This window comes from Neolamprologus brichardi, chromosome 6 (genome assembly GCF_056152115.1).
Source record: "Neolamprologus brichardi isolate AB-2024 chromosome 6, ASM5615211v1, whole genome shotgun sequence".
In the NCBI taxonomy this organism is placed as follows: Eukaryota; Metazoa; Chordata; class Actinopteri; order Cichliformes; family Cichlidae; genus Neolamprologus; species Neolamprologus brichardi.
In genome coordinates this window covers 30,658,975-30,663,770 of record NC_142109.1, presented here as the reverse complement: position 1 = coordinate 30,663,770, position 4,796 = coordinate 30,658,975, and the positions used below count along the sequence as shown (strand labels likewise).

The 4,796-nt window shown below is 44.9% G+C and overlaps 1 pseudogene; it reads right to left on the bottom strand.

Moving 5' to 3' along the window:
- Positions 1-659: 659 nt before the first annotated feature.
- Positions 660-2,061, bottom strand: LOC148102603 (uncharacterized; annotated as a pseudogene).
- Positions 2,062-4,796: the final 2,735 nt, after the last annotated feature.

Here is a 4,796-nt window from a genome sequence, read left to right as displayed (position 1 = left end):
AAACCAGCAGCCAGCCAAATGGAGTCAATTTTTGCATGGCAGGTATGTACATGTACGTGTACTATCTTATGTTTGCATACATGCATATTTGTGTGTATGATTTTTTGTGTAGTTGTTCCTAAGGGAGAGACAGAACCTCCAGCTACTTCATGTAAGGAATATTTTATTCAGGCTAATTTGACTGCATTTTAAATCTTTTCAACACATCCCCATCAGTCAAATAACCTAAGAAGAGAGACAGACACGATACTAACAACATGAATTTAGACAGGGAAGCAACTGAAGGGCGGACATATTGACAGGCCACAAGCACAATTGAATCAAATTAGTCCACAGTGTATTCATTTAGTCCAATTAGTTGTAAGACTAATACTATAAAGGGAAATTGCCAATATTCTGCTCACCTCCACTGCACCTTACACATTTTTAAGGTGAGCTTAAGGTCAAAGTCAAATGTAAAAACATCCTAGGTGTAACAACAAATAATTGATTAAACAATTTAAAATATAGTTCAAGCCATTATTAAATGTATTGGGTTTGAGTTATACCAAATGCCGCTGACAAGCACAGTGTTTTACTGTGCCCAGATAGCTTGTCATTCCAGGTGCTTAAAAAAAAAATCCCTTCTTGCCCCTGCAGGCGGTCTTTATCCTTCAAGCTCAGGTCCTATACCAGAGACCTGGGTGCTTGAGGGTCCTGTGCAGTATCTTAGCTGTTCCTAAGACTGCGCTCTTCTAGACAGAGATCCCCGATGTTGTTCCTGGGATCTGCTGGAGCCACACACCTAGCTTGGGAGTCAATGCAATGAGTGCTCCAATTACCACTGGGACCACTGTTGCCTTCACCATCCACATCTTCTCAAGCTCTTCTCTGAACCCTTGGTACTTCACCAGCGTCTCGAGTTCCTTCTTCCTGATGTTGCTGTCATTCAGTATCGCTACATCAGTCACTATGGCTTTCATCTTCCGCTTGTCTACCACCACTATATCTGGTTGGTTAGCCACCACCATTTTGTCCATTTGTATCTTGAAGTTCCACAGGCTCCTAGCTCAGTCATTCTCCACCACCCTAGGGGATGTCTCCCATTTTGACCGTGGGACTTCCAGGCCATACTTGGCAAAGATGTTTCTGTATACTATGCCAGCCACTTGGTTATGATGTTCCATGTATGCCCTCCTTGCAAGCATCTTGCACCTTGCTGTTATACGCTGGATTGTCTCAGGGGCATCTTTACACAGCCTGCACCTGGGGTCTTGCCTGGTGTGGTAGACCCCAGCCTCTATAGATCTTGTGCTCAGAGCTTTGCCCCTGTGCTGCCATGATTAGTGCCTCTGTGCTGTCTTTCAGTCCACCTTTGTCAAGCCACTGGTAAGACTTCTGGATGTCAGCCACTTCCTCTGGTCCATATTGTGCAGGGGCCTGTCCTTCTATAATGGTTCCTCCTCTCTCTTGAGTTTCTGCTGCCTGAGGTATTCACTGAGTACGCGGTCGGTTGGGGACATCTTCCAGATGTATTCGTGGATGTTCACTGTCTCATCCTGCACTGTTGTACTTACACTCATTAGTCCCCGGTCTCCTTCCTTCCACTTAGCATACAGTCTCAGGGTGCTGGACTTGGGGTGAAACTCTCTATGCATGGTCAGGAGCTTCCTTGTCATTATGTCAGTGGCTTCTATCTCCTCCTTTGGCCAGCTTATTATCCCAGCTGGGTACCTGATCATGGGCAGGGCATAGGTGTTGATAGCCCAGATCTTGTTCTTACCGTCCAGCTGACTCCTCAGGACTTGCCTGACCCTCTGCAGGTACTTGTTGGTTGCAGCTTTCCTAGCAACCTCTTCATGGTTCCCATTTGCCGGTGGGGTCCTCAGGTACTTGTAGCTGTCCTCAATGTCTGCAATGTTGCCTTCTGGTAGTTTGATCCCCTCAGTTCTGACTACCTTCCCTCTCTTTGTTACCATCCGACTACACTTCTGTTCCGATGTCATTGCTGTACATCCTGGTGGTGTGGATCAGTGAATCAATGTCTCATTCACTCTTGGCATACAGCTTGATGTCATCCATGTACAGGAGGTGGCTGACAACTGCTCCATTCCGTAGCCAGTATCCATAGCTAGTCTTGTTGATCTCACTGAGGGGGTTCAGGCCTATGCAGAACAGCAGTGGGAAAAGAGCATATCCTTGGTAGATCCTGCACTTGATGGTGACTTGGGCTATTTGCTTGGAGTTGGCCAATAAACTGTGTATGCCACATCCCCATTGAGTTCCTGATGAAGGCTCGTAGGGTCCTGTTTATCTTGTACAGTTCTAGGCATCTAGGATCCAGGTGTGTGTCGAGTCATAGGCCTTCTTGTAATCAATCCAGGCAGTGAACAGGTTGGTCACCCTAGTCTTGCAGTCTCAGGCGACTGCTCTGTTAACCAGTAGCTGGTGTTTTGCGGCTCATGTGTTGACCCATGTGCCTGTATATTTTAGCCGCTGTGATGCCTGACAGAAGCTTCCATGTGGTACAGAGGCAGGTTATTGGCTGGTAGTTGGATGTGACCAGGCCCCTCTGGGGGTCCTTGAGGATCAGGACTGTGGCAGTTCACCACTTACCTTTGTACCATTTCAAGTTATTCATTGGTCTTGAACAACTTGAATTGAAATAAATAACTGTAAAAATTGGGGTGTTCTAAATTTTTTGACCTGTAGTGTATATGCAAACGCACCTGTACATAGACACATACTCACCTACATATATCTACATACATACACACATACACTCACAAAAGAAAAACATTAGAAAAAGCAGCACTAAAACATAATTGAATGCACATTATCCATATGTGCACATATGCAGAGTAAATATGTCCAAATATCTGTCTGCAGCGATACGTCTGGGCTTTTTTTGGATCCATCCAGTGTAAACTGAAGTCGACCTCCCACAATTCCCTTGTGCTGTTTTCTTCAGGCAGCCCAAGTTCTTTCTGTTTTGTGTTGTGCAGCTGCCGTACTAAGCCAGAGGATGCTTTCTATTGTGGCTTTGTAGAAGTTCACAAGCAGCTCTTCTTCCTGAGGAAGAAGGAAGAAGAGCCTTTGTTGGGCTTTCTTCACCAGGTGTGATGTGTTCAGGGACCAGGTCAGGCCAGATGTTATGTGGAGACCCAGGAACTTAATGTTGTTCGCATGCTTTACTGTCTCTCTGTGCATGAGGAGAGAAGTGTGTTCTGTCTTCCGGGACCTCCTGCTATCCAGAATTACCTCCTTTGTCTTGCCTGTGTTCAGGATGAGGTTGTTGTCTAACCACCACTGTGCCAGGTGTTGGATCTCCTCTCTATAGTGAGTGTCATCATTGTCCGATATGAGACCCACTACAGTGGTATCATCTGCAAACTTCACAACTTCACACAAGCAGTCGTGAGTACAGAGTCCTGCCTGACACCTTATTCAATTCAATTCAATTCAATTCAATTTTATTTATATAGCGCCAAATCACAACAAATGTCGCCTCAAGGCGCTTCATAGATACAGAGAAAAGCCCAACAATCATATGACCCCCTATGAGCAAGCACTTTGGCGACAGTGGGAAGGAAAAACTCCCTTTTAACAGGAAGAAACCTCCGGCAGAACCAGGCTCAGGGAGGGGCGGCCATCTGCTGCGACCGGTTGGGGTGAGAGAAGGAAGACAGGATAAAAGACATGCTGTGGAAGAGAGACAGAGATTAATAACAGATACGATTCAATACAGAGAGGTCTGTTAACACATAGTGAGTGAGAAAGGTGACTGGAAAGGAAAAACTCAATGCATCATGGGAATCCCCCGGCAGCCTACATCTATTGCAGCATAACTAAGGGAGGATTCAGGGTCACCTGGTCCAGCCCTAACTATATGCTTTAGCAAAAAGGAAAGTTTTAAGCCTAATCTTAAAAGTAGAGATAGTGTCTGTCTCCCGAATCCAAACTGGAAGCTGGTTCCACAGAAGAGGGGCCTGAAAACTGAAGGCTCTCCCTCCCATTCTACTTTTAAATACTCTAGGAACAACGAGTAGGCCTGCAGAGCGGGAGCGAAGTGCTCTAATAGGGTGATATGGTACTACAAGGTCATTAAGATAAGATGGGGCCTGATTATTTAAGACCTTGTATGTGAGGAGAAGGATTTTGAATTCAATTCTGGATTTAACAGGAAGCCAATGAAGGGAAGCCAAAACAGGAGAAATATGCTCTCTCTTTCTAGTCCCTGTCAGTACTCTTGCTGCAGCATTTTGGATTAACTGAAGGCTTTTCAGTGAGTTTTTTGGACATCCTGATAATAATGAATTGCAGTAGTCCAGCCTGGAAGTAATAAATGCATGAACTAGTTTTTCAGCGTCACTCTGAGACAGGATATTTCTAATTTTAGAGATGTTGCGCAAATGGAAGAACGCAGTCTTACATATTTGTTTAATATGTGCGTTGAAGGACATATCCTGGTCAAAAATGACTCCAAGGTTCCTCACAGTGTTACTGGAGGCCAAGGTAATGCCATCCAGAGTAAGAATCTGGTTAGATACCATATTTCTAAGCTTTTCAGCGCCGAGTACAATGACCTCAGTTTTATCTGAGTTAAGAAGCAGAAAGTTAGCGGCCATCCAAGTCTTTATGTCTTTAAGACATTCCTGCAGTTTAACTAATTGGTGTGTGTTATCTGGCTTCATGGACAGATAGAGCTGGGTTTCATCTGCATAGCAGTGAAAATGTATGCTATGTCTTCTAATGATGCTGCCTAGGGGAAGCATGTATAATGTAAACAGAATTGGTCCTAGCACTGAACCCTGTGG